Here is a 24,016-nt window from a genome sequence, read left to right as displayed (position 1 = left end):
GGTGCGTGCCACCACACCCAACTTTTTTGTATTTTTAGTAGAGACGGTGTTTCTCCATGTTAGCCAGGATAGTCTCCATCTTCTGACCCTGTGATCTGCCCGACTTGGTTTCCCAAAGTGCTGGGATTACAGGCATGAGGCACCATGCCAGGCCCGGTTCCTCAGTTTTGAAGTAGAGATATTCTCTTTGTGTCATCAAGATGGCATGAATTAAATGGAATTTAAGTCCATGTAGATCTGTTGTTTCTCATCTATAGATATGTAATCCATTCACCTATATCAACATACGAATGCTATTGACTTCAGCAAGAATCATTATATTCAGTAACTTTGAATTAAGTCATTTAAACATACTTCAGATATTTCTAACTCAGCAATGCTGGCAATAGTAGATTATGATAAAACAACCAACAAGAAAAATAAAAGACCTAAAACATGGGATCTGTTTAAAAATACCTTTTGTTACTCTTACCACTATTGACCAATGCATTTATCTAGGAAGCACATTTATTTAGCAATTAAAGACTACATTCCTGAGTGCCTCTATTAATTTGCAAAATCACAAGTATTTGAATGTACACAGGATAAATCGTTAGGGTTCATCCTGTATGTTAAGTCACCAGTATTTTTGCTGGTCACAGGAAATTAATCATTAATTTCGTAGCAGGTTAAGGAAAGAGATGGGTCTCTGTTGTACCCAAACTTTATTAAAGTGGTACTGAACATACATTAAATAGTGGAAATATTGTCATTTTTCAAAGCTGGCCCACAACATACACATTTACTTGTTTCAAAAAATATATAAAATGTGTTGAAAACAAGAAATATCATCCATGTAATATTTATGGTTTCTTGTACCAGAATATACAGCCTGCACCACAATATTGAGATTCTAAGGGCACATGAAACTTCAGATTTTTATCCGCAATAGTTGGGTATAAGACACCATACTCTTTATTAAGGTACTACAAATCATATATAGATGACAGAAACTCTATTACTTTTTACAGTAAATTAAAGTGTTTTGAAACCAAAAGACATAAACTTATAAAAGATTTACTGAGTGGGCAATAGACAATTTAATTCAGTCCAAAATGTTTTAATGGGTACTTCTTGTTTGCTTTCTTTCTTTTTCTTTCCAGAGGCAATCATTTCACAAGGATAATCTCAAGGTTTAAAGGCATTTTGCTTTTTGACTTATTGAATACATTTTTAAATTTGGTTTATATGCATATACACGTGAAAAGATTATGATGGATAGGTATACTTGCTTACTTAATATTCACATATCAACATTACACAACTGAGAAGACAGTCTCATTCAAAAAATTCAGAATACATCTGCCAACAAAGGAATAAGCTTGTTATCTGATTTTGCTTTATGTGTCATCACTTTTTCTTGAAGACAACAATTGTGCCAGGATACTAATTTTATTGATTTGTTTCAATACTGTCAATTTCAGGTGTGAATGAATAACCAGTATTATCAAAGCTGTTTACTACTTCAATCAGAGACAGAGTAAAAATTACACTCATGTATAACACAAAATTGTTTTCCCTAATGAATAGAAAAATAAAACATAAAATTATTATTTTGCAAAACTTATTTGTTTTTAGTCAACTTTAGGACATTATCCACTGAGAAGTTATTTTAATATCTGGAAATTTAGTGACATTTCATTGAAAGTGGGGTTTGAATCATTAAGCTCACTTTAGAAATAGTCATCAAAACTTGTCATATAATTAATTATAAAGTATAAAACATATATTTAGAGAGTGCAGAAATTAAATGAATTATTTTAAGGGAAGAACATCTTTTAGTTGACTTTATAAACTCATTACCACTAAGGAATCTCCAGAGTATCAGAACACTGAGTGACAGAAATGTAACATTCATTACATTGCTGAAGTCTTTTCCTAATTTTTGGTCAAGTAAATTAAAAGTCACAGTTTAGTACTAAAATTACTTACTTAAACCAAATTATAAAGGTATGGATTTAAAGGTTCCTCATTAACTATATACATGTGTGTGTGTGTGTGTGTGTGTGTGTGTATTTACTATATTGTTCAAACATTAGAGAGGATTTTACTCCCCTGTATTAAATTATTATAAATTCGAATAATGACCAAAATTTTCAAAAGATGTTTATAAAAATATCTGAATTATGTAATTTAGGCTTCTAAATTATATTAGCTTAATAAACACACACAGACACAATCACAAACACATTTCAAAAAATGTAAAAATCACACTCCAAACTTTTTCAAACAGGTCATGAAAAAGATATTTTTAAAAACTGAAACCAGGTCTGACCTCTGGAGAATATCACTTGTTCAAGTTAATTCCAGATCTGTTATCACCATCTGTTTAACATTATCCTCCAATCAGTTGGGGGTTACTAACTGAATAGAAAACTGCTATTATTAATTTGCAACTATACGTATAATACCACTTGCTCTAAGAAGTCTGTTTTATGACATGTCCCTAAAATTCCAGTCTCTCATACGCATTGCAAGCTCGAAGTCCATCATACATATGGACTGCTTAAAGTCGCTCAAACATAGAATTTTTCCAAACTTCCCTCTGCTAAAGGATATTAACCAGAAGAGGGAATCTGAGAGGACAAATAGAGATGATAACCTGAGCTTATTCAGGTGTGATTTTTCAACTGACAAACTATTTGGCTAGTATCTGTTTATAGCAAAAAAAAAAAAAGATGAAGAAGTTGAAGATTTTTGCATATTGGAAACAAACTTTGCAAGTAACTCACAAAATATATTTCAGTTTTAAGAAAAGAAATAGACAACGTTTAAAACGTTTCAGATACAGATATCTGCCACTGAAGCCACATACTTGCAGAGAGTAATTACCTTAAGCTTTAAAAAAAAAAATTAAAAGGACAGGTTTTTGTTTTTGTTTTTGTTTTTTTGAGGAGGGAGAATGCTGTTTCACCTTAGGCAGTCAGAGAAAAAAATGCCACAAATATTCAGAGAAATCAATGAGTGCAGAATCTACATGGATAACTCTGAGGCTAGAGTTTCTTCTTTAAGAAATGGCTAAAGCAGAATTCATTGTTTTCAAGATTGTTGCAAATCAAAATGGACATTTTGTTTTAAAAAACTGGAGAGAAACTGATTGCAAATTTATGTGAGCAGAGGGACAGTTATCCCAGTTAGCTATGATCCTGAAGAAAACCTCTCTTGAGCAGTAGAGCCTCACTCACAGCTGCTTCATAGATAAATATACCCATTAGCACATCCATTTTTGTTTATGTTTCAATGCATCATTTCTCTCTCACACCTGCACATTCTGTCAAAAAGTTTAATTTTGTGGGTCATAGTATCCAAAGTATTGATTCTTCCATTTTTCTTGCCATACTACTTTTACCAAATATTGCTACACATGCTACTTCCTAACTCTCTCTCTTTTAACCTCCACTATCTAAAAGAGACAGCCAGAACCACAGACAGAATGTTCTACTATGAGTAATGTGACTTGGCACTAAATCTCACAAATGTCACAGTAAGCCACATCAGCTTGTAAGATTCCTAAGTGGCTAATATCATGCCATACATTAAATGCCAAATAAATACTTGTTCATTCAAACCTCAAAAAAAATAATATGTAGATGGATGATTTAACATTCCTGTCCTTCTTTTTTGGTGTAATGATCTTTTTCTATGTAACATGATGCTGACAAGAAACACATGAAGTAGAAAACCCTAGGCAATACAGTTCCACATTCATCAAACTGACAATATTTTTTAAGGTAACAATAGCAGGGATGGATGAGATTGCTGAGAAGTGTGTATATTCATTTTGGAAGACAATTTGACAATATCTAGTATGTTTACAGCATAATGATTCTACTCAAGAGAAACTTTCACAATCACATTCAGCCATTGTATTAGGTAGAGGTCTCGAGGGAAACAGAGCCAACAGATACAGAAAGAAGAGAGAGACAAACAGAGAGACAGAGAGAAAGAGAGTTTAAGGAATTTGCATATGTGATTGCGAGGGCTGGCAAGTCTGAAATGCATAGAGCAAGCTGGCAAGCTAGAAATTTGGTAAGAATTGATGATGCAATCTTGACTCCAAAGTCTGTAGGGCAGGCCAGTCTAATGCTGGAAACCAGGTAGGTTTTTAGTGGACAGTCTTCAGGCAGAATTGCTTCTCCAGGAAAACTTTCTTTGCTCTTAAGACTTTCAAATGATAGAATGAAGCTCATCCACATTATGGAAGGTAATCTGCTTAAAGTTAACTATAAACATTAGTCACATTTTCAGGTGCCCTCACAACAATATCTAGACTAGTGTTTGATCAAACAATTAGATAGCATAGCCACATAAAAATTAATTATCACAGTCATATTTTAAAAAGGTAAATATTTCATCAAAAATTACCTCAATGAGTTGTACTTTTTGAGTTTTTATGGCTTCCCAAGGCATCATACGTAATAAGCCTAAGAGAGTGTCTTTATTAGAGAAAGTTAAATTATGTTACAATTTCATACATTGAATAAAATTTTAAGCTGTATTTTATTCCTATGAGAAATTTAGAAGTAGTTTAACATATATTAGTATTGTTTGTGAGGTTAATATCTATTATTAGCAATTTATTAATGTAGTGTCATTTTTTAAAACTACAATCTACCTCTCATTATTGTCAATTGGTTTCCCATTATATGGCCTGAAAACACCCAAGATAGTCCTAAGAAGTAGATGATATTCTTGATGAGAACTGACAAATGCTGATTGCAGTGTGATAATATTAATGTTCTGGCCAAATTCACAAAGGCTAATTCTTTGAATGAGCAAACAATGCACACTAAATGCCAATTAAGCTTTTCTTCTAAATTTATCTTGCATGTCTCAACCCCAGTGTAGCAGACCATTTCAAATACAAGATCAAAATGGCCCTAGTATTACATTGATCTAAAATGTGCTGTTACTTAGTTAGCAAAAGGAACCTGGGGGAATATAGCAGAGCCACTCTTGGAAACAGAAAGAAACATGCATACATGGACAGAATTACTGTAGACTGATATTAATAATAATAATTGACAAATATCTACTCTCTTGAGTTACAGAGAAGTCCTTGTTTCATTTGAACACAAGATCACTAGTTACAATTCCACTTTGACAGTTTGAAAAACAAAACTAATAACATTGTGGTATTGTTAATAATAACCCTTCTGTCATGTTTTCATGTATAAGTAGCTGACACAAAAACTGAAAAAAAAATTTTTTTAAGTAATTTAAGCATTCTAAATAATTGGCATCTTTTATCAGTATTCATCCCATGTGAGAGTTAGCCCTGGTATAAAAGAATTTGATTGCTTATCAGTGGAGATAGATTTTTACAATTGTCATGACTCACAGTTTTCTAGTAAATGCAGAAATAGCTCTGAGGTTAATCTTCCATATCAAAATAAAATGAGCAGCCACCTGCTCTAATGGCTTCTCACTGCTACGAATGGGCTGACGGGCCAGAAGAGCAGCTGGAGGAGGAAATGCCTTGTGATGCCAGTGGTTTGTTTACCTAACTCTACTTCAAATCATTTTACTTTATTTTTCAAGTGGCATTTATGAGTGTCCTCTGGATATATATATCCATTCAGAATATGCACATAAAGTGTTACATCATTTCCAACATTCAGAAATTCAGCAAGTAATTAATTTTCTTATATTTCAGTATATATATATATATTAATTTAAAAATTAGAATATCATGCATATAATTTTCTACCCACATCAATTCATTTAAAAAATTGTGACTTTTATGATATTAAAATATTTTCGAAACACACATTACTGAACCTATAATATTTCTACCTTTGCCAATATGATTATTTAACCAATGTGTATTTAGATTGCCTCAATTTCTAGATGTCATAGTGTCTTAATGAACCCATTTAGATATACATATCTCTGAATATTATATAGGAAGTTAACCTGTAAGCAAGTTTTTTGGTTTAAAGGTTTAAAAAATTCGTAAGCTTGAATGTATTTGCCAATTTGCCTTTCAGAAATTTTTAATCAATTTACACTTCCATCAGCACTGAATGAAATCATCATCCAGATGTGTCATTCTGAATGCTGTATTAGCTACTGACTTATATCTTTTCCAAGTTAACAAGTAGAAAATTATACCACTTTGTTATCATTTTCCTGTTTTTTAAAAATTTTTTGTAGTTATAATTTTATTATTGTTTTAAATGTATTTGATCATTTAGGATGCCTATTCTTATTCCTTTGCCAATTTTTGTAGAGTGCAGTATATTCCCAAAACAACATTATATAGATTATATGTATATGGTTTGAAAATGTCCATAACATTTATCATAAATATTCTAAATATAAGGATTTAATGATTTAATTAATTGTAAACAATACATACGCTATATTTTACATCAAGCTATTTTTATATTTGATTATTTAAACCACCTATTCCCCCGTTTTGATCTTTTCCTTTATTTTATTTACAGATTACTCCAGAAAAGCTATGTATATGTATATGATTTTTTGGTTTTAATACATATATATTTTAAGTTTTAAAATTAGGCTCATAGCATACAATTTTTTATTCAACTAATTTAATAAAAGATTGTGACTCATTTATGACATTAATTATTTGGGAAATACATGCTGTCTCTCTATTCCTGCCTGCCTCTCACTCTCTGTTTCTTTTTTTTCCTAACCCAGTTCACCCTCCCTTTAATTTTTGCTTTTGTTTTGGAGTTTGGTGTTTTGTGTGTATGTATCTGTTTGTAAACCAAATATGTTTTAAGGATGTGTCAGTATTTATTTTATCTGGAATATATTTGCATTCTTAAACACTCAATGTGTGTTTCACATTATGACTGTGTGTTGCCACAATGTGATCTCAACATTGTATTTATTTTAATGATGCTTTCAAAAATTAATTTTAAAATAGTAACTTAATTATTTTCAATTTCTATTCTCAGGACACTTACGGTTCTTGAGGTTGAAATTAATTGATCCATATACTTTTAATATCATGTCTTCCTTTTCATATCTTTAACTCTTTATTCTTCATTTAAAGGAAATTATTCAAATTTCAAACGTCAATCACATTGACACCAGTGATTCTCTCTTATGGTATGTCTTATCCAATGTTTGTTAAAAGATTTCCATTGCTTTTTATTTTCATTATATTTATGTAAATTGTATATTTTACATTCACTTTGTCTTGTTCCTTTCATCTCTGTATGCAGCTTTATTTTTCTTTTTGAATTCTGTTTTATTGAAGCTGTACATTCTTGTATATTATTGTGTATTGGTGAAGGTAGTTGTTAGAATTGTCATGTCAGTCAATATGTCACAACTGTTTATACACATAGTTTTTCTGTTTGATTTCTTCTGAGTATTGATATAAAGTTTTCTTCATTCTTCATTTGTATATGCAGAATGTATTTCTTTTGAGTTGTTCTCAAATAATAATGTTCAGATTCTGTATCTGTTAAAAGCCTCAATGAATTATCTAAATACTGCTTGAAATTCCTTTGGAAACATATTATTTAGGAAAGATGTAATGTCTGAGCCTAGATTGCTTGGGTTCATATCTAGACTTCATCACTTATTGTAGGGAACCAGCCCCACAACACACCCGTGCATACCCTGAGTTTGGTGGTGACAAAGGAAAAGACAGATTAAGAGAGAAAGGGGGACCAGGGGGCCATTACTCATTACTGGAGGAGACAGTGAAGGCCCCAAGCTCTGGTCATACATACTATTTATTGGTTACAATCACTTTGATCTATAGGGTAGGGGTGGAGTGATGGTGGGAAGAGGGTGACGTGATGGTGGAGTGAAATAGTGAGCCAGAACTGAATCAGTGATCCAGAGCTGGTGTGTTGTTCTAAAGACTGATAACAGTGGCAGTTTTAGAAGTTTCACAAAACAAGAACATGTGGTTATCTTTAGCCTGTTATCTATGTGCAGCTGGTGGAATGTGGGCCTGACAAGAAGCCTACAAGTTTGGCTACATCATGGTGCTGTAAAGTACATGTATAGTGCATGTTTATGGTAATAGAGCCTAGGTAACCCTGCACCAAAACATGAGGCATGGAGAGGCTTTCCTCCTCAGAGGCCTTCTGCAGCTTTCTGCAGTTTTTTGTTCCTTGTTCACTCCTAACCAATTTATGTAGTCACTTTGTAAGAATTTTCTCTTTGCTGCTTCCCCCAACAACTTATTTCTAGTTCTTTGAAACAAAGGACTCTAAAAAATTCAAATTCTTGGCCAAATATAGATCCTGTCTTCACTTAATAGTCTGATTTTCCTACTAAAGTCTATAATTTTAGTTTTGGGGATTTTTATTAACTTTTGTCTTTTTTTGGCCAGACACATTAAAAAGAATGGATATACTGAGTTTTACTTTAGGTCAAATTATTATACAAAATCAAAATGTCAAACACAAAAGTAAAACCACAGAATGCTCTACTTATATGTGCATGTGGTGGGGTGGGGACAAAGGAGCAGAGACATGGGCACTAATATCAAAAATCTAAATTATACTATAAAGCTATTGTAACCAAAACAGCATGGTGTTGGCATAAAATAGGATAAGCATCACCCGCCCACAGCAAACTGAATGGTATTACAAGGTAGAGCATCTCCAGTTTTGGTGGACTATAACTTGTCAGTAGTCTGGAAAATCAAAATATCAATATTTTATAAGAATTAGATTATATATATATATATATATATATATACATTATACATGTTATAAATATGTGTGTGTATGTATACATAGATCTGTATATATATCTGACATGTCATCTGACCCATAGAAAGTGGTTAAATAATTGGTGTCATTGCTGCAGTTTCTTAGTATTCAGGCATATTCTAGGGCATAGTCTTAAACTTTTCACTAATGTTGTTTCCAGGTATTTTATGAACTCTTGACCAGTGTGGCTCACCTGGTTACATTATCACTTACATTTTATTAATTTAATTATTAAAATCGCTGTTTCATGACAGAGTAAGCACTGTACCTAATTAAAAAGTTTGTCATTAATGGAATGGACATTTATTTATTTCAATAATGATCAATAATGACTATAATAATTCAAGTGCAAAGCAATCCAAAGGGTGCTTTATGCAAAATGGAAAATGTATTTTTTAATAACTAAATTTTAAAAATCCATGTATGTGAATAAAGTTTGTACTATATTATTCTCAGTTTTTAAATATGTGTTTTAAATGTTACTAAAAAAATGAGAAGTTATGAGAATATACTTTCAGTTTAGACAATTTTTTATTATTTATATTATTTAATATATGATGATATATTACTCTATTAAAATATTTATAATACTGAATATTATACAATATAATAATAATGTTAATTTTAAAACATTTTTATTATTGACATTTTAAGAGCTTTTCTGCTATGGGAATCAGATTCATTGGTTGTTTTTATAAATTGTTTATTTTATTACATGTATTAACATATTGATCAAACATTCTTAGTTCAACATTGACCAGTCATCAAGACAAATGTAATTCATAGGACTGTGCTACATTTACATATTTTGTAATAATTTATTTCTGGTTTGAGTAACTATCTATGACTTCACAGCATGTAGACATTTGGCATTGAACAGGCAGAACTTCATGCTGTATGTACAGGCCTAGCTTGTTTCAGCCTTAAATGTCTTAAAATACTTCAATAGGTTGGGCGCGGTGGCTCATGCCTTTAATCCTAGCACTTTGGGAGGCTGAGGCAGGTGAATCACGAGGTCAGGAGTTTGAGACCAGCCTGGCTAAGATGGTGAAACCCCGTCTCCACTAAAAATTAAAAAAAATTAGTTGGGAGTGGTGGCACACGCCTGTAGTCCCAGCTACTCAGGAGGCTGAGGCTGTAGAATCGCCTGAACCCAGGAGGTGGAGGTTGCAGTGAGCCAAGATCATGCCACTGCGCTCCAGCCTGGGAGACAGAGTGAGACTCCATCTCAAAAAAAAAATTTCAATACTGTCAGTTTTTAGTAAAAGTGTTTTCATGTGTTTAAAGCCACGCTCAATGTTTTATGAGAATCCTGACATGAAAAACTGAATGACTGATATTTAAAAGGCAACCGTAGAAGTCATTTCAACAATAACATGTTGAATCAGTCTGCATTCTGTTTTTAATAATAATAACTCCTGTGAAGCCCAGTAAGTATGCGCATGTGTATATATCTATTTGTATACTGACACACACTTGTTAGATGTGTATGTGTACCTTAGTTAGGGTCTAGGCACATTTATTGAGATTTACATTATAGGGAGGATAGTTGTCATCTAGAAAGTCAATATCTAAAACATAAAACCTATATAATAAATCCTATGGCATAAAACTGCCATATTTGAAGTATGAACGAAGTGCTGTAGAAAAAGAAGTTAGCAATTAATTCTGTCTCGGGGAGACCATAACTTCAAACACTTTGGCCTTCACAGAAAAGTGGCAATCTGCCAGAATTAGAAGTGGTAATGTGTGAAGGGAATTTTAGGGAGGGTACATCTGCATGGCCAAAGGTAAGGAAGCAATGAAAGGGAATGTGTTTTTGAAATGGAGTATAATTTGCTGTCCCTGGGGAATTGTCTTAATTATTGGTCAGAGGAAGGGCATTCGTACTCTAGATATGTAGATTGAGACATATTATGAAGGCATTTAATACCAAGCTAAGAATTGCAAATGTTATTCTCCACACCCAGGGGAGTTCTTGATCATGGTGATCCCATGATTGTGTTGAGCCATGGAAATTTTAGCTGGCATACAAAGGATGCATTTAAAGGCAAGTCGCCAGTGAGAAAATTTAGAAAGTTGTTGTGTAAGGAAGGGCCTTTAAAAGAAAAGCTAGGTAATTACCATAGGAATAGAGGGGATAAAGTGAAAGATATTTTATAAACTATGTTAGTAATCTTGTGGAAAAAACATACTCTGAAGGTCTAGATAATTATTTTTTTCTCTCCTAGATACACATTTTCACTAAGGCTAAAGGTGTTTAATTGCACAATTTGGGACACTAGTAGTCGTGTGGAACTTCTGACATCAAAGACATATGTATACGTATACATGTGTACATATTTACATATATGCACACACAAATGTATACATGAGATACTTACATATTTACATAGTATGCTTCAAAGTACAAATTTTGTTAAATAATCTTGTTATAGCCAATTTAGGCAATGTTTTTTACAGCTGCAGCTTATTGAGTTGCAAGATTCCTCAAAAGGAGTAATTATTCTATTATTCCTAATAATTTAAATTTTGTGATTTTTCTTTCTATAGGCACATATCACTATTCTATACATCATTCTGTTGCAAATTGCTGTGTTGTTAGTGAGAGAATAAAATACTTTCAATGATGATAAAAATTCAAATTTAGGTCCCAGAGTGCTTTTTCAAAATGGTAAAATTTGATCCAACATTTAGAGAAGGAAATATATTCAGGGAGCCAGGGAAGGCACAAGGGTGTATCAGGCTAGGAGAATAGTAGCTATACTATTGTTAATTGTATCTGTCATTGTTAATATATGTACATTTAACTCAATTATAACAGAATTATATACTTAATATTCAACTTTTTGTCTGCATTGTTTATAACTTTAAGTAGTAGGATTAATAGAAATTTTAAAGACAAAACTAAAAAGCAAAGAAATAATAATACATCAATCCAAAATGAACCAGGCTACATTCAGCTGTTTAACAAAGCATCATTAAATAAACTAAAACAACACAATCTATTTCCAGATTCCTTTTCCAATATTTGTCTTATATATTCATATTCACATACCAATAATTTGGATTTTATTTTTGCCATTCTATAATGTTCTTCATCATGACTCTGATATACCTCTGTATTGACTTCAATTAATATACATGCTTGTTAAAATCCCACTTATCCTGCAAGACCTGGCTCATATTCTACACTCTAAACATAGCCTTCTGAAATACCAACCAATAGAAAGCAATCTTTCTCTGTTCTGAACAACAGGAACATGTTGCACTTTTTATTATGCTTTCCAAATCTAATTTCTAACCCACTCGGACAAAGGATCTTGGTCTGTTTAATATATTGGATATAATCAATATGTCCACATAGTGCAAGATACACATGGTCATCAGACTGGTAAAACCTGCACATATAAATACTTGCACATATGCATATAACATCTAGATCACACTTGAATATAACATCAATGCCTTCAATATAGTATTTAAGCACAAATTATATAAGATTATAAACTATTTGATAAAACTAAAATCCTCATCTAAAATATTTTCATTGAAAGGAAAAAAAGCTTTTAGAAGAATTGGTTTTCTTATTTTTATTTTGTGAATAACCAATTGCTTCTGTTAGTGATATTGCAAACTGGTACATCGGTATTGATATTAGTAATGCTATTAATTATTAGTCTTATCCAGATAATATATTAGAGAACATAATCCTAGAGTCAGAGTTGAATTTACTTTTAAGTATTATGTTTATTATTGATTGTTATTTTTTTCTATATGCTTGTGAGAATAAAGCTTCATAATCTGGAGTTTTGTGGAACTTCATATTACATACATTGTTTTATTCGCCCTATGTGAGTTTTGACAACCCATTACTTACAGAAAATATTTCACCCATTTCATCCCATTCCAAAATATTTTATTGTATTCTTGTATTCTAAATTCATCTTACTTTAAAATGATACATAATAGGTCCTCAAAGAATGTATAATAATAATATTGCATTATATCTAAAATCTATCTGCATCATTGTGAATTTTCTCAATATATCATCTTGTCTAATTTGTAGTAAACAGAACACCTTTTATGACTACCTCTTTGTTCTGAATTATCTGTATGGAAAGGCATTATAAGTAGAAAGTAAAAAATATATGTATGTGTTGGAGTAAATGCACCTTTTAGTATAACTCACATAAAGAGAATCTTAATAGCAAATGAAGTTACAATGACTGCATAATGTCTTTTCAAAATGCCTACCCTTTTGTATTTCTGGTAATGTTTTAAGGCCTTTACAGTAAAAAGAAAGAAAAGGTGAATAAACAAAGATAAAAATACCTTCGGGCAATAAAGAATATTGCTATGCTCTGTAAGAACCAGATGAGTGGAAATTGCCTTATAACTTTTTTCACATTACAGGGAATAATTCTGGATTGAGGCTAAAAATGGTAATATAAAAACTATCCAGAAAAATAGATGTTGTAAGGATTTTACAGCTAAAGGTGCAACATAAATCTTGGAGGATCCACTGTGATCCAAAGCAGTTACTACAAGTGTAGGACTTAAAATAAAATTGAACTAGTGCAAAATACTTTAAAATGACTTTGGAAAAGGAAAGTATCCTAACATGCATTGGAATAAGCATTCTACCATAGTAGGACTCTTTATTACTTGCCTTGCATTATTTGTAACACACTTAAAAATAATTAGTAAACTAAATATACTTTAAATGATTGACTCTATTATCCAAGTGATACATTAGCAATCACTAATCAAAGTTAAAGGCCACAGGAAAAAACAGTAAGTAAACTAAAAGCTCTTTCACTATATGCTACTTATATCTACTGCATAGTATGTGGTCAATAATTATTTAGTAAATTCCTAGATTGGCAAACCATGCACATAGAAATTTATGTATAGATATATATAATATCATATCAGACTTGCATATCACATTAATACCTTTGATATACCATTTAAGTACACATGATACAAGATCATACACTATTTGATACAACTAAAGCCCTCATCTAAGTTAGTTTTATTGAAAAGAAAAAAATATTTTAGAAAAATTTGTTTTATTATTTTTATGTTGTGAATAACAAATAAGCACTGCTAATAACATTTCAAATTGAAGTGAAGCATGTTAGATTTTTATAAGTAGGTTTATGCTTTATTTCTCCTTGAAATAAAGGAGAATTTCCAATACAGAAAATAAAAGCTAGCATTTATCTTATAATTAATATCATCAAAGGGAAACTTGATTCTCACATTCCCATTCCCTTTTCCCATTTCAGTACCTGGCATGATCATCTCATCTCATCTATAAGCTCACACCAATAAACAAAACAACTAAAAACTCACTCAAAACAGAATCACTTTTCATTGCTTTCTTTATCTAGCTCAATCAATTCTATCAGTTCTATCTAAAAAATATACACCAAAGCCTTCCACTCTCTCTATATCTTAAGCACCAACCTTGAAAAAGCCACCACGTTTTTGTCCTAAACCAATTCAATAGCCTCCAAGACCAACTTTTACTTGTCCTTTTTAATTGAGTCTTCTTCTCTGTACTCTCTAAATTTCAAAAAATATGATCTAATAATGATTACATAATAAATTAAGTAGATCATTGATTCTGTTGCTTAAAAATATCTGTTGCTTCCCTTTAGCCTTAGAATAAAATTCTCTCTGATCTCACTTCACAAACTCCTACATAAAGTGCCTTCTGACTTTCTTCAGCCTCTTCTCCTGTTCGTCTCTGATTATAGCTCTCCTTCAGCCACATTGACTTTCTTCCTACATTAGTCTCTCCTTATCCAATGGTATGCATTGAAGAATTCCAGTGGATGTCTGAAACCCAAGACAGTACTGAAGCTCATCTCTGCTATGTTTTCTCTATACATTAATGGCTATGATAAAGTTTAAAATATAAATTAGGCACAGTAAGAGTTTAACAAACATGGAAGGATCTTTCACCTTCTCTTTGGCTTTTCTGAATTGCCAGCATCTCACTGTTGCACTTTGGAGTCATTACTACTTGAACACAACAACTTAATATAGTCAGTCTGATTTCCAAGCTGGCTACTAAATGAGTAGCATGTACAGTGTGGAAACCGTGTGGAGACACTGTATGAAGGGAAGATTCACATTCTGGGTGACATGGCTTCACATCAGAATTGTGTGCAATTTCGAATTGATAAATTATTTATTTCTAGGATCTTCCATTTAATAGTTTCAGACTGCAATTGATCACAAGTAACTGAAATTACAGAAAGTGAAACCACAGATGAGAGGGGCAACTGTGTTGAAAGTTGAAGTGCTTTTTCTGCTTCAGGATTGTGACACTGGTTTGTGCTTCTTGGTAGAAAGCTCTTTCCTCAGACATTTGCATGGTTGATTTGTTATCTGGGTCTTCTTGAAGAGGATACTCTTGAAAAGTCTTTTCTGACCATACTCTTTAAGTCAGACTACAAATACTCTCTATTATATTTCTCAAATTTACTTTGTGTTTAAGATATAACAGTCATCTACTTTAATAGCCATTTATTTATTTACTTGTTGACATTTTTGTCCAACACTCCACTACATAGAAGCTCCACAAAGCAGATAATATGTCTCGTTTCACAATTTTGAAGAATGCCGGAAACCCCCAGGAGAGTTAGAAAATTAATTTTAATGAGAAAGAGACTTAATAATTCCAATGGTAGTATAGAGGATGGACAGGTAATTATTCAAAAAATATTGATAGAGATTTTTCTTTGAAAGCTGGTGTAATAGCCTAATTTTTCTTTATGTGTGAGTGTTTACAGTTTTCAAGCACCACTCTTCTGTCTTCTGCTCCTGTCTCCCTTCTAGGCAAGAAAATAAGAAAGCATGACACTCTCTCCCATTTTTGTGTGTGATATTCAAGCTAAGCATGCACCTGTCTCCTTGAAAACTCTCACCCTGTCCCCAGTCTTAATAAAGACCATAATCACTGGCTCCTTCATTCTCTGAAGTTACTCAAGTAAATTCTGGACCACTTTAGGCATAGCCCTGTTCTTCACAGAAAGTGCTACTATGGGGTAATACATTTTTTCATACCTTCTTGGTCCTGTCTGGATCATTACATTGACATCTGACATATCAATTGGAAGGGAGTCTATACCCTTTTCCCATGGTGACCACAAGAGCTGATCTTCTCTTACTGAGAATCCTAACATCAAAACCTATGAAAATCATATTATATCGCTATAAAATGTTTTGCTTATGCTTTATGCAAAAATAAAAGTTAACAAATATTTTAAAATTGTCTATTCCCTAATACATTCATAACTTCAGAGAATGTTGTTGATTTTTCACTAAAAATGTTTAGATTTTATTTTTTTCACTTAAAGTAAATTTAGAGGGTCTTAGATTAGTATCAAATCTGTGTGAGTTAATATTGTCTTAGTAATATTAATTCGAAGTTACCAAGATGTTTATTGCATTTACGTGATTAGAATCATAGCTTCCTAGTTATAATGTATTAACTTGGTTATTAAAATTAACATTTTGCAGTGAAATGAATTTGTGTTCATTATTAAATTGTGTAACACACATTTGTTAAGAAATTACCAGATAATTAGTTCCTACAAACTGTAATGTGGTTAGAAAGATGTTGTGAAAAATAATATTCAAGAATTTACTAGGGAAAGAAGAAAAAGTTGGCAAGATGTGATTTGAAAGTTCTATGTAATCACTTTGCTACAATTGCATCTGATGATTATGAACTTTATTACAATAATTTCAAATAATGTAACCATAAAATTGGGAAGTATTCACAGGTTTATCTACAGGTACTAAAAAAGTTCAAGAAGATTTATAAGGACTAGCACGTACAGCAGATTTCCAAAAGGCTGGTGTTAATCCAAATTGTGTTGATGAGAATTCATTACTATAGTTGATAAAACAAACAGCATATACTTTAGTTCATATGTTGAGGAAACAGAAAGAAAGTATTGTTATTATGTCTTAATTTCCATTTCTCTAGGAGGGAATGAGCTTCCTACAGGAAAGAGAAATGTACCCAAACATTTGCATGTGCATTTTAGAGAAAGTTGTGGGAAAAAATGACTTTCTTTCAATGTGGAAAACCCTTAGTTTCTATTAATTGTTTAATAATTTAACAAGGATCAAGACCAATATGGTTTCATCTGTGTCTTGTAAATTCAGTCCTGATTCCATATATTATATATTACATATTTGAAGTATGCAAATTAGTTAAAATTATTTTTTATTCTGATTTATCTTGGTCACATTGAAAGGCATATTATTCATTTTTAAAAGCATATTCAGTTTATTAGGCAATTAATTTAGCAGACATTTATTGGGAACCAAGTATATGTCAGTCACTATGCTGTGATCTGAAGATCCAAAGTTAGGAAAATAACTTAGGTGAAAGATTTTTCCAAGAATTACAAAACACTGTTGAAAGAAATTATAGGTGACACAAACGAATGGACAAACATTTCATTCTCATGGATTGGAAGAATCAATATTGTTAAGATGGCCACAGTTGACCACAGGAATCTGCAGATTTAGTGCTATTCCTACCAAACTACCAAATGTCACTTTTAACAGAATTGGAAAAAACTCTCCTAAAATTTCTGTGGAATCAAAAAAGAGCCTGAATAGCTGAAATAATCTTAAGCAAAAACAACAACAGCAATGATAACAAAACCCCACAATCCAAAGCAGAAGCATTACATTACTTGATATCAAACTGTATTATAAGGCATAGTAACAAAACCAGAATGGTACCAGTACAAAACTGAAACATATGTAAACCTAGGGATTATTTAAAACACACACATACACACACACACACACACACACACACACACACAAATACATAGATGATGGAAAGCAATAGAGCACCCAGAAGTAAAGCCAAACACCTACACCCATCTGATCTTTGACAAAGTTGACAAAAGTAAGCAATGGGGGAAAGATTCCCTCATCATTAAATAGTGCTGGGCTAGCTGGCTAGCCATATGTAGAAGAAGGAAACTTGGATTCCTATCTTTCACCATATACAAAAATTAACTCTAGATGGATCAAACATTGAAATGTAAGACCTCAAACTATAAGAATCCTAGAAGAAATGCTAAGTAACACCATCAGGACATCACCCTTGAAAAAAAATTGTTGAAATTGCAACAAAAACAAAAATAGACAAGCAGAACCTGATTAAATAAAGAGCTCTGCACAGCAAAGGAATCTGTCAACTGAGTAAACAGCCTACAGAATGGGAGAAAATATTCACCAATTATGATTCTTACAAACATCTAATTTCCGTAATCTACAAGAAACTTTTAAACAATTGAACAAGTAACAAACAAATACATTTAAAAATGGGCAAAATACATGAACAGACACTTCTCCAAAGAAGATATATAAACAGCCAATATACATATGAAAATGCTCATCATCACTACTTATCAGAGAAATGCAAATCTAAACCATAAGGAGTTACCATTTTATACCAGTCAGAATGGCTATTAATAAGTCAAAAAACAACAGATGCTGGCAAGGTGTTGGAGAAAAGTGGATGCTTATGCAGTGTTAATGGGGATATGACTTAGTTCAGACACTGTGCAAAGTAGTTTGGAGATTTATCAAAGAACTAAAAATAGAACTATCAATCTAGCTATCCCATATGGGATATATTTCTGCAGGAAAATAAATTATTCTACCAAAAGGACACATGCAGTTGTGTGTTCATCTCAGCAGTATTCACAATAGCAAAGAAATGGTATCAACCTAGGTGTCCATCAATGGTGCATTGGATAAAGAAAATGTGCTACATATACACCATGGAATACTACACAGCCATGAAAAAGAAGATCATGTCCTGTGAAGTAATATGAATGGCACTGGAGATGATTATCCTAAGCAAATAAATTCAGAAAACCAAATAATGCATGTTCTGACTCATAAGTGGGAGCTAAACCCTGAGTACTCATAGAAATAAAGATGGCAATAGTTGGGCAGTCATGGTAGATCACGCCTGTAATCTTATCACTTTGGGATACTGAAGCCTGCAGATCACCTGAGGTCAGGAGTTGGAGACTAGACTGGCCAACATGGCAAAATCCCACCTCTACTAAAAATACAAAACTTAGCTGGGTGAGGTGGCAGGCACATGTAATCCCAGCTACTCAGGAGGTGAGGCAGGAGAATCACTTGAAATGGGATTTGAAGTTTGCAGTGAGCCAAGATCATGCCACTGCACTCCAGCCTGAGTGACAGAATGAGATTGCATCTCAATAAATGAATGTAAAAAAAGAAAAAGACAACAGTAGACACTGGAGACTACTAGAGGAGGCAGAGAGGGAGGAGGACAAGGATTGAAAAACTACCTATTGAGTACTATGCTCAGATCCTGGATGATGGGAATGATTGTACCTCAAATCTCAGCATTATGCAATATATCAAAGTAATAAATCTGCACATATAGACCCTGAATCTAAAAAAAAAAGTTAAAATCATAAAAAATAAATAAATTGGCCAGGTGCAGTGGCTCATGCCTGTAATCTCAGCACTTTGAAAGGCCAAGGCAGGAGGATCACTTGAAGCCAGGAGTTGAAAACATGCATGGTAAATAAAGCAAATTATAAAAACAAATTACCTAGGCATGGTAGTGTACACCTGTAGTCACAGCTACCTGGGGGGCTAAGGTAAGAGGACTTCATGAGCCCAGGAGTTTGTGCTGCAGTGACTTATGATTATACCACTGCACTCCAGCCTGTGCAACAGAAGGTGATCCCATGTCTTAAAAATAATAATTTTGACCATCATACAACTAATTTACAAATCAATTTTTAAAAGATACAAAACTGCATTTGAAAACTCAAAATGAAACATACAGTATATGATACATAAATCAATTTAAAATATTAATGAATTTCAGAAATATTTAGAACTACATGATGTTGAATATACATTATCATTGGTTGCTTGAATTCTAGAGATGTAGAAATATGGGAGCCTTACATTCTAAAAGCAAAAAAACTTTTTTTAAACAAGCTGTTGGGAAAAGCAGCAAAGGAGAAAGGACTAACAGAGTACCTATATAAATTGGTTATAAGTAACATATAAACAAGGAACAACAAACTGCAGAAGGCCACAGGAGGCCTCTGAGGAGGAAGGCCTCTCCATGCCTCATGTTCCGGTGCAGGGTGACCTAGGCTCTGTTACAATAAACATTGTGCTCAAGGATGTAAAACCCCTTCATAGCACTATAATGTAGCCAGACTCGTAGGCTCCTTGTAAGGCCCGAGTTCCACCAGCTGCACATAGATAAGTTAAAGATAACCATATGTTCTTGTTTCGTGAAACTCCCAAACTTCCACTGTTATCAATCCTTAGGATGCTACACCAGTTCCAGCTTACTGATTCACTTCTGGCTCACTGATTCACTCCACCATCACTCCACCCCTACCCTGTAGATCAAAGTGATTGTAATCAATAAATAGTGTGGATGATCAGAGCTTGGGGCCTTCACTGCCTCCTCCAAAGTAATAAGTGATGGCCCCCGGTCTCACTGTCTCTCTTAATCTGTCTTTTTCTCATTTCTTTGTCACCACTGAACTTGGGGCACCCACAGGTGATGTAGGACTGGCTCCCTAATTTCTGGTGCCCAATGTGGGGCTCATGGATCCCTACTTTCTGGCACTAATGTATGGGGCTCATGGATTCCCTACACAAGCTAAGTGTCCAATAAGATAAAATAATACAAATGAGAAGTTGAAGGAAATAAAGTATAAAACAAGTTTAATCTTATGGGTGAGGATAGCATTGCTAACACATAGAGAATTTTTAAAGATTAATTGAATTAATTATTGTAATATTTAGATCAGTGTGTGGTAGTATAAAGTTTTCAGCAAGTGTTTCCTAATATTAAATTAAATGAAAAGGAAATAAGCAAGCATTTTTAAAGTAAGCATTCCACACGGACCTTACTTTAACAGATATTATTATATAGTGTATTGGAAGACTAGATAGAACAAACCTAAAAATGGGTGCTGGTATCTAAGACTGGTTAAATAATAAATGTAGTGAAAAAAATGAAATAATCAGGGGATACATAAGTAGGAAGAGAGGGGGAAAAATGTGGATAATGTGGGAAGACTGACTGAGAAAACATTAAACCAAGATTTGTTTTTGAAATTTCACCTTTCTTGCTAGATTTTAAAAATAATCCTATAATGTAACCAATATTATCCCATTTTACAGGAGTGGAAAATGATGCTGAAACAGTGCAATTTACTCAAGATAAGGAACTTCAAAAGTAATAGAAGTATTAGGATTGAAACCGTATGTTTTAACCCATGCTATCAGTACTCCTAAAACCTCACAATGCAAGGAAAACAAAAAATGTATCACTTAAAAGTTTGAACCATTTTGAAACTATCAGTAGAGATTAAGATAATTTCCCTAGAAACATGTCTTAGACAGCTCATTCCATTGAAAACAAACAAGTAACTAAAATCAATGGCATTTAATGAATGATGACAACCCACAGGTATTTGAAATAGCATTTCCTACTAAAAGAAGCCAGAGGTATTTGGAAACACTGCTTATTCCAAGTCCTGGTGGTAAATATGAAATATAAAGTTGATTGATATGGTAAACAACAAGTTACTATTGAAAAATAATTGTTTCTAGACAAAAAGGACACTAAAAGTCCCACAGGCAAAAGATAGTATAATACAAACAACAAAAAGATTAATGTCTATAATCGATCATATTAAATATGTATGTCGATATGGTTTAGCTGTGACCCTACCCAAATCTCACCTTGAATTGTAATAATCCCCGTATGTCAAGGGCGGGATGAGGTGGAGATGATTGACTCACAGGGGTAGTTTCCCCTGTACTGTTCTTGTGATAGTGAATAAGTCTCCTGAGACTTAGTTTGATAGTTTTATAAATGGTAATTCCACTGCACCAATTCTCTTACCTGCAGTCATATAAGACATCCCTTTGCTTCTTCTTTGAAGAAGTCGTCATGATTGCGAGGCCTCCTCAACCATGTGGAAATGAGAATCCATTAAACCTCTGTCCTTTATTAATTACCCAGTCTTGGGTATTTCTTTATTAGCTACATAAGAACAGACTAATACATATGTGTAAATATATATGCATGTATGTGCATTATTTGCATGTGTTAATATGGTATAAAGTCATAATAAGAAGTTATACTTAAGCAGACTAAGTAATATAAACAATTCAGGAAACATTCATACTGTTTTTCATGCTTAAACACCTCTATGTTTTTCACTTGCCACAGATAAATGTTTTTTTTTAGTGCTTACCTGTGTAAAATTTGTACATGTACCTCAAAATGACCTACTTGCTGTTACTTTGCTTAAGATTAATAATTCCTGAACTGTGACTTAATATTTTTGCTGGATTATTGACTTAAAAACCAAATAAGATTTTGTTTGATGAAACTTACTTAGGAATCAACTTTTTCTGTCAACTTTGATAATGATTGCTTTTTAATGAATGTTTGACAATTTAAAGGTTGTCATTAATTGTACAATGATTAAGAAAAGAGCTATTTTTCTTAAGATTAATTTTTAAAAAGAGGATATTTCTGTATAATTTTTAATTCTCCATGTAAGCTGCTAGCTAAATTCAATTTTATTGTTTATTAGTCTAGAATCCACATCTTTTGTTTTAACTGGTAACTGAAATTTTAAAAATTTACTTTTCAAATGGAATCCTTTTCATATGAAATCATTTAGAAAGGTCTTTTTTAAAGAAAAATGAACATATAGAAACTTCATTAATAATATTCAATGTATACTAATAAAAATGCTATATTAACTTATCAAGATAGTAGATTGTGAAACTATATAGATAAACTAAGTGTATAAATTCATTAGTTTATAAATGAATACAAGAATAACATAAACTAAATTGGCAATTTCTTTATTCCATAAATAAGTTGGCTTATGTCAGATACAGATAGATGTCATGTTCATTCTTTTGAAATTTTAAGGAAGAAGAGATGCTTTAGTTGGACATTATTGGTAGATTATAATTAAGACAAAAGTATTTGATTTGCTGAAGTACTTGCCCTCATTCTTTTTTTAAAAAAGAAAAAAACCTGAAATATGCGCGTACGCATATTTATCTACCTATCTAGCTAGCTAGAAAAATGTACTCCTATATTGCATGCTATTAAATGATGCTGGACTAATTCTTAAATGGAATTCACTAAAGGAAAAAACAGCTAGCCAGACAGCTTGGAAAATATCTGCACATATATCACTCAGCTGGCCATTGAAATGAAAAATCCTCTTCATGGCAGGTGAACAGCCTGGAGGATATACAGTTTGTCATAGTAGATAAAGGCTTTTTTTTCATATTGTATTAATTTGTACACAGCAATCGCAAAAGATAGATTGAATATTTCATATGAGCCCAGAGTATCATATATGTTTTAATGACTTAAAATTTCTCTTGAGTATACTCCTGTGGTTGTTTTTGTTCTTCCCTCTGATAACATTTTTATGCAGTGCATTTAATCAGAGTATAATATTTACCAAAATTTCTAGTAAATATTATGAAAAAGGAATAGCCCATAGGAAAAGAAATCAAGCCTTAAATGGCAAACAGGATGACATATTAGTTCCTTGTGACACATTGAGTGCAAATATTACTAAAAAAGACCCAGTTACAAAGCTGCATAATCTATCCCCCCAACCTTACTCTATTCCATAAAGGGAATTATTCTCCAGGGGCATCTACTGAAGGCATGTAAAAAAAGAAATGAGCTTAGTTTTATTAATTTACTTTCTCCACAACTGAATAGCCATAGCTTTATTCTCTCATTCCCCTTGGCACTACTTTGTTCTTTTCTTTAATAACAGTAAATGTGAAAAATCAGGATTTGTTTTATTCGGCTTCATTTCACTGGGAGTGCTGTAGGGAGATGAGATTTGAAACTATTCACCACAATGTATAGATGATCTCTGGATTCACTTTACTGATGATGTGGTATCATTGTAAATGGCTCACTTTGGAATGTAAAGCCTTATTGGAGCATTAAGTCTTGAACTCCTGACTCCCTTTGAGTGGCACTGGCAATTGCTTAGGAAGAATTACTGAGATCTATAAATGTATTCCTTTTTACAATGTTCTGTTGTCAGTGCAAATTGGGCTTGTTGGCAAGTACCGTTAGAGCCATGAAAAGTAGAACAATTGGTATATTCTATCATATACTCTATCAT

Source organism: Sapajus apella, unplaced genomic scaffold, assembly GCF_009761245.1.
Source record: "Sapajus apella isolate SASKATOON/1434 unplaced genomic scaffold, GSC_monkey_1.0 scaffold9, whole genome shotgun sequence".
Classification (NCBI taxonomy): domain Eukaryota; kingdom Metazoa; phylum Chordata; class Mammalia; order Primates; family Cebidae; genus Sapajus; species Sapajus apella.
This window is presented reverse-complemented; position numbering follows the sequence as displayed.